The sequence below is a fragment of the Lissotriton helveticus genome, chromosome 1_1 (genome assembly GCF_964261635.1).
Source record: "Lissotriton helveticus chromosome 1_1, aLisHel1.1, whole genome shotgun sequence".
NCBI lineage: Eukaryota > Metazoa > Chordata > Amphibia > Caudata > Salamandridae > Lissotriton > Lissotriton helveticus.
This window is the reverse complement of record NC_136057.1, coordinates 830,059,502-830,071,609: the sequence shown is the minus strand read 5'-3', so window position 1 is coordinate 830,071,609 and position 12,108 is coordinate 830,059,502. Positions and strand designations below refer to the sequence as shown.

The window sequence follows — 12,108 nt, the reverse complement described above, 5'->3', positions numbered from 1 at the left end:
GATGCGTACACCAAAGAGCTGGCCTAAGTGAGTCGGTACAGTTCGGACATTTCATTCAGACCTTCAATTGCCAAATTGAATTTCAGGATGAGCATTGCTTCTCGCTGAAGTAGTTTTTTGTCTAGATCACCACCTCTTTGGTCATTCTCAACCTTCAGTATCAATGTCCATTTCAAATCGGATTCCTTATGATCCATACTTTGCAAGTGATTTACTAATGGTGCTGTCAGGGTCTTCAATCTTATGCACGAGTTATGCTGCGTTATGCGCGTTCTGACTTCCTGATTTGTTTTTCCTATATATAGGAGATCACATGGGGACTTGATCCCATAGATCACATTTCGTGATTTACAGTTGGTAAAAGAGTTGTGTCTCCAATATATGTTTTTATGTTCAAAGACAGATCCTTCTTCTGTTGAAGAACAACATAGACAATTTCCACACTTCCTGTGTCCTACTACTGGAGGTAGACAAACATAAGATCTCACTGACATCACTTTTTTCTGTGGCATGGCTGCCCGAACTAAGTGATTGCCAACAGTCCGATTTTTTCGGAAGGCAAATAATGGCTTCACATTAAGTGTTGTGTGCAAGTTCTTAATCAAATGCCAATTGCTGGCTACCACTTTTTTAAGCAGATTCGAATTGGGGCAGTATGTCGAGATGAACACTATCCTGTCTGTTTCCTTCTTTGTTTTTTGTTCCAACAGGCTTTCCCGTGGTGTCCACCATGCTCGTTTGAGCGATCTCTTTAACAATTTTTTGGGGTAACCCCGTTCGAACAGATTATTTGTCAATTTGGTTGCATTATCAAAGAATTCGTCTTTGAAATGGCAGTTGCGGCGAATCCGTAGATATTGCCCACAAGGCAAGTTGTCTTTCATGCTCCTCGGATGGTTACTTTTGAAATGGAGAGATTTATTGCGATCCATCTCCTTTTTATATAAGGTGGTTACCAGTCCTCCGTCAGCTGGGTATACCTCCACATCTAAAAAGGGCATCCTGTATTTCGAAAAATTCAGACTGAATTGGATCTCTTGTGTGCGATGGTTAAGCCATAGATTAAATGCTTTTAATTGATCTTCCTGCCCTGTCCACACAAAAAAGACATCATCTATATATCTACTCCAATGTTCGATATATTTGAGATAGGGGTTATTTTTGTAGATGAAGGTCTCCTCATATGACGCCATAAATAATACGGCGAGCTCCGGAGCGAATGGGCAACCCATTGCCACTCCGTTTATTTGGTAATAAAAGTCTCCGTCAAAATTGAAATAATTCTTCTTAAGGGCAAAACTCGCCAGCTTGAGAATGAACTCAGTCGGTACCTGATGGGGTCTTGTTCTTGTATCAGGAAGATGGAATTCATGTACTTGAATATTACTTACACACAAGAGATCCAATTCAGTCTGAATTTTTCAAAATACAGGATGCCCTTTTTAGATGTGGAGGTATACTCAGCTGACGGAGGACTGGTAACCACCTTATATAAAAAGGAGACGGATCGCAAAAAATCTCTCCATTTCAGGAGTAACCATCCGAGGAGCATGAAAGACAACTTGCCTTATGGGCAATATCTACGGATTCGCCGCAACTGCCATTTCAAAGACGAATTCTTTGATAATGCAACCAAATTGACAAATAATCTGTTCGAACGGGGTTACCCCAAAAAATTGTTAAAGAGATCGCTCAAACGAGCGTGGTGGACACCACGGGAAAGCCTGTTGGAACGAAAAACAAAGAAGGAAACAGACAGGATAGTGTTCGTCTCGACATACTGCCCCAATTCGAATCTGCTTAAAAAAGTGGTAGCCAGCAATTGGCATTTGATTAACAACTTGCACACAACACTTAATGTGATGCCATTATTTGCCTTCCGAAAAAATCGGACTGTTGGCAATCACTTAGTTCGGGCAGCCATGCCACAGAAAAAAGTGATGTCAGTGAGATCTTATGTTGGTCTACCTCCAGTAGTAGGACACAGGAAGTGTGGAAATTGTCTATGTTGTTTTTCAACAGAAGAAGGATCTGTCTTTGAACATAAAAACATATATTCGAGACACAACTCTTTTACCAACTGTAAATCACGAAATGTGATCTATGGCATCAAGTGCCCATGTGATCTCCTATATATAGGAAAAACAAATCAGGAAGTCAGAACGCGCATAACGCAGCATAAATCGCGCATAAGATTGAAGACCCTGACAGCACCATTAGTAAATCACTGGCAAACTATGGATCATAAGGAATCCGATTTGAAATGGACAGTGATACTGAAGGTTGAGAATAACCAAAGAGGTGGTGATCTAGACAAAAAACTACTTCAGCGAGAAGCAATGCTCATCCTGAAATTCAAGTCGGCAATTGAAGGTCTGAATGAAATGTCCGAACTGTACCGACTCACTTAGGCCAGCTCTTTGGTGTACGCATCATCGCCGTAACGAATTCAGCCCCGATATGATCACGGAGACGAAACAGCTAGCCCAAACTACAACTCCCAGAAATACTGCAACCCGGAAGAGAGGTGGCGTTCTAAAAGGTTCTTCCTACGCCAGCGAGCCCGACATTCGAGCTATTCATCGCCGATTCAAACCAGACACCAACGGAGTAAGGACGCCCTGGAGCGCAAGGTAAACCCGGCGTTTTTACAGGCGTTCGAGCTTCACTAAGCGCCCCATGAATGAAACTTCTCATACCCGTTCCCTTCTTTTTCAGGTCCCGATTCATTCGTGCCAAATCCAAAGTGCTCCTCCATTCTGAATCCTAAACAAGTAAGTCCCTTTCCCTTCCCTGTCCCGCCTTGCCGTATACACTAAACAAATACTCCCACCATCAGAAACTGACTTGCTCCTTCTCCCTTTTAGAATTCTAGTTCAGAGATCACGCTCAAGAAAATGTAAGTGCATTTTTGCCCTTCTCTTTGTACTTGGTAGTCACAGATATAACTGAAGTTCACATAGGGGCTGACTGGGCGTTTTTGTTAACTCTTTCCACAGTGTGTCATCGTCCGGTTCTTCCTTTCCAAATTTCAATGGTGCACACTCATACCATAGGTAAGAGGCATACCTAGAGGTGGCAGCTTGTTCTTCCAAGCATTGTTTCAATGATAGTGATCCCGATCTCATTTCTTTTCCTACAGTTATGAGGTCCTGATGAGAACCCCCGCATTTAATAGGGGTTCGAAACGCGTAGACCGCCTATGCACACCATAAGGATGCTATTCTATAGCTCATCTAGAATAGGTAAAATATCACAAATTGACCAAACAGGTCCCTTTGGTGTTTTTGAAAAATTATTTTGTGACATTTTCGAAATTGTAAATATTTTTTCACGTATGTATGGTTTGTGTGAGAGAGTGAGATTTGAATGTGAAAGTTGATCAACTATGGTTGTTTGCTAATTCCTCACTAATGTGTACTTCCTTTGTAAATGACATTTTTATGCAATTTGTATTTTGTAGTGTCTGTCTTTTGATAATTTGTCGTCAATTGTTTGGTGAATCTTAACCAACAAATATGTCGAAAAATATTGGTGAATAATAAATATGATTAATTTCTGACAAACCTGTCCACACTCGCACTTAGTTTAGTTCTTTGCGCAGAGTAATTCCTTTCCTAAATTAGAAGTTGCAGTATTGGCTTTATTGTTGTTGCTTATTAACTTTCTGAAAGTGGCATTTTCAGAATTGCAAATTAAACTCCGACTTCATCATAAGTAAGGATTTTAAACTGTGATTCCAGAGATGCCAAAGATTAAGGAGTTACCTGTTTCCATCTAGAAACTCCACTTATAAAATGTAATTATCCTTTGGGAGAGGCAACCCTTGCTGCAGTGAAAAGCGAATTAAGAGTTTTTCGCTATATTTCATATAAATCTCCTCATAAAGGAGTCTCTTCCCCGACCTTAGCCAGATGGGAAAGAATGTAATGCATGAAAGTGGTGTTAATGTTTCTATTTTTGGTGCTCATTCCATTAGAGGTGCTTCGGCCTCAAAGGCCTTTTGCTTAGGAGGAGGATTACAAGATATCCTTAGGGCTGCAGATTGGTCTAATGATAGTATGTTTAGAGCTTGTTATTTTAGACCAATACCTAATGTGATTGATAATTGGGGAGAGGAGTTGGCCTAACGGCTAGTGCGCTCGACCTCGGACCTGAGGGTCTGGGTTCGAGTCTCGGTAACGACGCCAAAAAAACCTCCTGTGATTCTGGGCAAATCACTTAATCTCCCCGTGCCTAAAATGAATGTGTGTACATCCTCATGTAACGTAACTGGTGCTATGTAAAGCGCTCTGATACCTGATTCGGTTCGGGTCTAGTTCACGCTATATAAAACTGTGCAAAAAAAAAAAATAATGTTCTTAGTGCACTTTAATTGTGATATGTGTTTGATATTGTTTCTCAGTGCACTTTAAACTTGCATAATATGGCCTCCGTGTCGTGCCATAAAATTTCGATTTTTCACAGTCTGCTGGGCAGAAAATCTGGATTTTATTAAGGACACAGAGGCTAATATTATCCCTCCTCTTGTGTTTAATCCCTCCCTATTTTATGATTTTACATTATTTACTTTTTTCTTTCAGAATAAATTGATTCTTCTCTCCTGGACCTCTGTTTTGGAGTTTGGATCTTCAGCTTTTGATCCTTATGTTTATCCTCCATGTTTATGATCTTTCTTCGCAGTTGAACAAAGAAGGATGAGTGATGGTCTCTAAGGATCTTTATACTTGTTTGGAATGTTGATTGAAGTTCCATGTTCTTCAATTGTTGAGCTGTGGTAATAAAGAAGATTTGCATTATATTAGCCTCTGTGTCCTTAATAAAATCCAGATTTTCTGCCCAGCAGGCTGTGAAAAATCTAGATTTTTCGCTACCAGGACATTTAAAACTTAAATGTACATGTCCAACTATTTAAAATACCCTGCACCGTGCCCCAGGGGCTGTCTAGGGTCTACGTTAGGGGTGACTTTTATGTGTTAAAAAGGAAGGTTCGGGCCTGCCGAAAAGTTTATTTTGCCAGAATGAAATAACAATTAAAAACTGCTCACACAGGCTCTGCATCAGCAGGCCTGAGAAATGTTTAGAGTGCTACTTAAGTGGGGGAGACTGATGGAGCAATGTGGAAACACCATTTTTTGTATACCCCTTGTAAGATTAACTTTCCATAACAGTAATAAGTACTAAATGTGTGGTTTTAAAATTAACTAATATAGAGTAAAATGCACACACCAAAATACACGTGGGATACTAATTTGCATGGATTTGCAAAGCATAATTTACTAATTTGTCGTATATTGTGTCATAAAGAGTACACATTTATTGTAAACTAATTGAGAATTGCATGGATGTGCTTTTGTCTGTTTATTTGTGGCATATATCATGAAGATCGGTAAGTCAAACCGCGCATATATGTTGCTTAAAGCTAGGTAAATACTAACCAGGTTATCATTAGAAAGGGGGAGGTAAACAGAAAGGGCTTTATTTCGTAAATGTATACTTATTTGTGTTTGTTTCCGTAATAGTTCCTAAATTGAAGCCTATGTGAGTAAAAGAAAGATTGACGCTGACTGAAATTCCGAGATGGCGGTAGAAGTGCGCAGGCGCCAGATCGGAAATGCGAGCTGCCTGTGACTGAGTAGTATGGGTCAAGGGCAGCGTGGCCATTTTGTGGGGCCTAAGCCAAAAGACGGTGAAGTCAGCATTTGGTTCATGGGAAAAATCCTACAAATAACAATTTAAAGGACACTTCGAAGGAAGTTAAAGTTTGGACAATAACACTGCACTTTTTCCGCAATGTGAAGATGACTAGGCACAAAATTATAATGAAAAACAATGAGGTGATGCTCATCCGACTCGAAATTGACCATTCACGGACATTGTAGAACTTAAAAGTTACAAATTTAGATAGATAAGTTAGTAAAAAAGGGTATTAAAGAGGACATTAGAGACATTGAAGGGAGCTCGCTTTTTGACTTGAGCACCCCGAGATGCTGTCGGTTTGCGCAATTTTCCTATGGCGCAGTGACTTGGACATTTTTCTCCACTTTAGCTTTTGAATGGGTGCGAAGACCTGAGAGAGGGAGAGAGAGAGAGAGAGAGACAGACAGAGGTTTTCGTTTTGGAACTATTACATTCTATGCTGATGTCTTCGCTTCTATGTTTGGGTAATATGCCTTTATTTTCCATAAAGCTGTCATGCTAATCAATGAATGTTATTGAAATGTAACTTTTCTTTCAGGATTTATTGTATAACTGAATTATTTTCATTTTAATAAAACGTAGAGGTCATGCTAGGAGATTAAATCTCTAAATAAAAATTAAAATAATGGAGAATTAAGCTGATCTTTTTGTCCATAGTTAACTTTTACGAGCAGATCAAATATAATACATGATTAGTGGGGTGTTTCTAAAATTTCCTCTTACAAAAACCATGGTATTAGAAATAAAACTGCAGTTGTAAATAATGTATAAACTTAGTTTAGACACTCCGCTATAGCACCGTGACTCCTCTTTTAGATCGTTACTGAATCCTCGGAGCAGATTAAATGAGTGTATGAATGTAAGGTAAGAATGATGGGCCCAGTTGTAAGAGAATAGTGGGTAGCTCCATGGGTAAGGTGATGGTTTTATGAAGAATTTTTGGAGCCGTGCTGCGCCAGTAATACTTGGTAGCAGAGCATTGGTTGCTATAAGTTAATTAGGATATATGATGTGTAGAATAGAATATATAGAATCGTGATGTACAGAATTTTTGGACTAACATCTGTTGAGTTCGTATTGCGTTATATGTAGTCTGGAAAAGGCTTCCGGATAGTGTGGGAAGCTGGTCACTCTGTCTGCAGGCAGAGGAAGTGTGGCAAATGAAGTCGCACATCACATAGTCTGTTTCAAAGTGGTGACATCGTCGAAGGGTACAAGTTTAGGGACTTTTACGTGTAAAAGTGGTAAATGTATAGCGAGGGCAGCCTGTGAAATCTTGGGTTTTGGGTACAAGGATCATTGCGTATTCTGTCTTAAAACTCTAGCTGATATACCTGTTATAAAGCTTAACCTAAGCTTGAGAGAAGGGTAAGGTAGAGGGAAGTGCTACTTTATTGGCGAAAGTAAAAATTCTGTGGTATAGAAGAGGTAAGCGCTGTCTACTGGAAATACAGAATTCTTCTATAATTGAGGAAACTATCCTTTTGGTTTTAGTGAAACAGATCAATGGAGTTGTTTTATGTAGTTACTAACTGATTTTGCTGTATAGAAGTGTAATTACAGTGTGCCGATAAATTTTGTAAAGGAGGGGTCAGTCAAAGCTGCAGAAACCAGAGTAAGGCTGACGTCAAAAGTGTCCCGCGGGGATTGGTCCGAGTGATCAGGACGGAGTAAGGGCTGATTGGTGCATCAGCAAAAGCAGCGAAATAATTGGTTGAGCACTAACGAAACGTATCTTGTTCTAATTGGTGCGATAGTGTGAACCGCGCTGCGATAGGCTGGCGTTACGAAGCAGTTTACGGAAGAGAGAGCGATCTTTTGAAAAGATAGGAGAATTATAACAAAATGGAATTTTATTACAGAATGGAGAAAGAGAAACCTTCATGGTTCCAAAAATTGAAAAATTTATTAAAAAAGGACAAAGTAATTGAAACTAGAGAGGGAAAAATAATTTCTCCACCGAAAACGCCTGCATCATACATGATGACAAAATATGGCTACCATACATGTATATGGTTAGAGAATTGGGCAAGATATACCAGAAATGATGGTGCGTTAGCTTTCCCAGAAGAAGGATCGTTTAGTCTTGCAATATTAAGAAACTTGAGAGACAAAATGATGAAGCTTGAACCAAGACCTAGACCAACACAGTTTGAAGCTTTGGCTGAGTGGGGAGATGAAATGCATGATTTAGAGCATGAAAGGTTCGGAGACTACCTAGGACCAAGGAATAGAGGTCGTAGATTTTGGAGAGAGACACATGAGACTAGAATGCGAAGATGGAGAGATGCTAACATGTGTGATGGGATGTATCCAGTTAGATTGGTAGATGAGGAAAAAGGGCGGAAATGTACAGAAAAGAGAAATAATATAGAAATAGGAAAAAGGAGTTATGAGGATTGTGAGTCTGAGGATACAGTATTGGAAGAGATCTTAAATAGGAGACCACCGGCATATCAAGCAAATTCTATGGGTACAACACCAAGTGCTCCGCGGATAGACTAGCAGAAACTCCTAGAAAGAGTAGAAATGAGATATGAACCAGAAATTAGATATAAACCAGATGTTTCATTAATCGGAACAAGATATACCGGGACACCTAAACAAGGAAATGGAATAGAAAATATGGGAAATAGAGTAGAGCAACAAGTTGAAGCACAACAGAGTACTGCTGAATATATACGTTCAACAAATGAATTAGCTAAAAAGATACAGGAGCTTACTAAGAATATAGAAGCTGTAACTGTCCGGTAACAATAGGTCCAGCAATCCCAGTGTTTGAAAACCAGAAAATAAAAGATTCATCTTTAACTATTCCTTTAAATCAGGGTTTACAAAAAGTAAAAGAAAAGGTTTATCCAGATTTGTCAGAAATTAAACGTACTAACCAAATGACAACGCCAGAATTGACTTTTAATCAGAGTCTTCCTTATAAATTCCCAACAGGAGCAGATTCAGATTCATTAACTCCTGAGAAGAGTGTAGAGAAAATCGATTTAACACAAACTCCAGAGCAAGAATTAAGCGATTGGATCAAGACCTTAAAACTGAAAGAGACAGAATCAAAATTGCTACATGTAGCTAGGTTAAAAGTTGATATGGAAGAACTAATAATTGGAACAATTGGTACAAATAGATTGAAAAATTGTCAGGATGATGAGATCACGTTTATGTGTAAAAGTATTAAGTGGAAGACAAAAAGCATGCATAAAAGGTTTGAAAGCCTAGCAAGAGAGATGGATGTGGATTTTACGAAATACAAAATTTTGCAGAAACCGTATAGAGTGGATTTTACTGACAAAGATATAGAAAATATGAATACAGCAGGGAGAATTACTCAAATAAAAGAATTAATTGTGTTATTGAGAAAATGGGGAGATATGGATAAGTGGAAAATGAGTTGGACAAAGAAAAGAGAGGAAAGCAATGACAAATCAACATTAGCATTCCCAGTAAGAGAAAAGGAAGACGTGGTAAAAGAATTTTCTATGAGAGAAATACCTGGAGGAGGATATGTACATGTACCTTGGAGCAGACAAGACATTTTATCATTCACAAATGATTTTCCCCGATTGAGAGAGAAACCAGTTGAGTGGTATAGACAAGTAGATCGATTTGTGAAGGTTTCAAAAGTCTTATGGGAAGATTTAGATGGGTTGTTTGACATAGTAGTACCAGCAGATTTATGGTCAGAGTTTAAGATTACAGTGGATTGGCCCAAAGAGGAATATCCACGAGAAAGTGACAGGTGCTCCTGGACCTGAAGTGATGCGAAAATATAAACATGTTATAGTGTTTTTGAAAAATAAAATTCCACCAAAAGAAACAGATTGGGTAAAAATAGACAGGACAATACAGGAGGCCAAAGAGTCAGTTCATGCATTTTATGAAAGACTGTTATTGGTATCTAAACAGTACCGTGGATATGAGGAATTGAATGAAAAAGATGTGAGTCATTTTGTATATCGCTTTGTGTTTGGATTGAGACCAGAGATAGGGCCTCCCTGTCGCTCTCCTCCTCTGCTGGTCTCTCTTCCCTCGGCCCTAACCCCCGGCTGCCATGTCTCTCCCCCGCGGGTGCCTGCTGCTCCTGCTCTGCTTCTGCCCGGTGCTGCTGCCAGCCCGGGGGGAGCCCGAGGACTCCGACCTGGCCAAGGAGGAGGAGGAAGAGGACCCCCACGGAAAGCACCTCTACAACGGCGAGATGTTCACTCACGCCATTACCGAGGCGCCACATTTCATCATGTTCTTTGCGCCCTGGTGTGGACATTGTCAGCGTCTGCAGCCAACTTGGAATGAAATGGGTGACAAGTACAACTCCATGCCAGAAGCCCGGGTTTACGTTGCAAAAGTGGATTGTACTCAGGACAGTGCGGTATGCACGGAGCAAGGTGTTCGAGGGTACCCCACATTGAAGTTCTTCAAACATGGCCAAGAAGCTGTGAAATATCAGGGCCCTAGGGATTACCAGACTCTAGAACGTTGGATGTTGCAGATGGTGAATGAAGAACCTGCTCAACCAGAACCTGAACTGGAGCAAGCCAAGGCTCCTGAAGCAAAACAAGGTTTGTATGATCTTACGGCAGCCAACTTCAAGATCACATTGCAGAAGGCAGCCATCTAATCAAATTCTTTGCTCCATGGTGTGGCCACTGCAAGGCTTTGGCTCCTACATGGGAACAGCTTGCAACTTCATATGAAAATTCTGAGGCTGTAAAGATTGGCAAGGTGGACTGTACCCATCACTATGAACTCTGCACTGGGAATCAGGTCCGTGGATATCCAACTCTCCTCTGGTTTAAGAATGGAGAAAAGGTGGATCAGTGCAAAGGGAAGAGAGATTTAGATTCTCTTAAAGAATACATTGATTCCCAGACAAAGGTTCCTGAAGAGGTCGTGGAGATAGTTGACGAGCCTACTGCTGAGCCAAAACAGGAGGCCGAACCTGCTCAAGATGAGTCTAAGATGCTGACTCTTTCTGAAGCTGACTTTGACCAGACAGTTGCTACAGGTCTTACTTTCATAAAGTTTTATGCCCCATGGTGTGGTCACTGTAAGCATCTAGCACCCACGTGGGAGGATCTTTCCAAAAAAGAGTTTCCTGGCTTAACTGATGTCAAGATTGCAAAAGTGGACTGCACTGCAGAGCGTAATCTGTGGAACAAGTTCTCTGTCCGTGGATACCCATCGCTGTTGCTATTCCGTGCAGGAGAAAAAGTGGAAGAGCACAACGGAGCTAGAGACTTGGAAACGTTACACAGCTTTATAATGCGTCATGCCAGAGATGAACTGTAAAACAAACAAAAAAAGTTAAAAACAAAAAAACGGGCTCCTCTTGGTCCCAACAAATCTTTTGTATATTTATCTCAATCATGTGAAACGGTTGCAGAATGGACATCTTTGTGTGGGGTATTGCTAGCGACCAGGGGTTTAACTTGAGATTATTTTTCTTATTACTTTGCACACAAAATCTCATTGACGTAAATATGAAAATGTGCGAATTATGGTATAGGGCGTAAGATTCTTTAATTTGTAAGCCTCCATGAACCTAAACTCTTTGTAACAACTGAGAGATCTTCAGAAAACGAATTGTTGCTTATCATTTTATGTTCATTTGTGCTGTGAAGGTGTTGGTCTCCAAGTGCATGAATATCAAAATGAGGATTTGCAAAGCATAATTTACTAATTTGTCGTATATTGTGTCATAAAGAGTACACATTTATTGTAAACTAATTAAGAATTGCATGGATGTGCTTTTGTCTGTTTATTTGTGGCATATATCATGAAGATCGGTAAGTCAAACCGCGCATATATGTTGCTTAAAGCTAGGTAAATACTAACCAGGTTATCATTAGAAAGGGGGAGGTAAACAGAAAGGGCTTTATTTCGTAAATGTATACTTATTTGTGTTTGTTTTCGTAATAGTTCCTAAATTGAAGCCTATGTGAGTAAAAGAAAGATTGACGCTGACTGAAATTCCGAGATGGCGGTAGAAGTGCGCAGGCGCCAGATCGGAGATGCGAGCTGCCTGTGACTGAGTAGTATGGGTCAAGGGCAGCGTGGCCATTTTGTGGGGCCTAAGCCAAAAGACGGTGAAGTCAGCATTTGGTTCATGGGAAAAATCCTACAAATAACAATTTAAAGGACACTTCGAAGGAAGTTAAAGTTTGGACAATAACACTGCACTTTTTCCGCAATGTGAAGATGACTAGGCACAAAATTATAATGAAAAACAATGAGGTGATGCTCATCCGACTCGAAATTGACCATTCACGGACATTGTAGAACTTAAAAGTTACAAATTTAGATAGATAAGTTAGTAAAAAAGGGTATTAAAGAGGACATTAGAGACATTGAAGGGAGCTCGCTTTTTGACTTGAGCACCCCGAGATGCTGTCGGTTTGCGCA

At 40.1% G+C, this 12,108-nt stretch overlaps 1 protein-coding gene and 1 pseudogene across 1 annotated transcript in view; one reads left to right on the top strand and one right to left on the bottom strand.

Moving 5' to 3' along the window:
• APPL2 (adaptor protein, phosphotyrosine interacting with PH domain and leucine zipper 2) overlaps nt 1–12,108 on the bottom strand; it is a 697,983-nt gene that overhangs the window by 427,132 nt on the left and 258,743 nt on the right. The window lies entirely within an intron of this gene.
• Nucleotides 9,757–11,030, top strand: LOC144770913 (thioredoxin domain-containing protein 5 pseudogene; annotated as a pseudogene).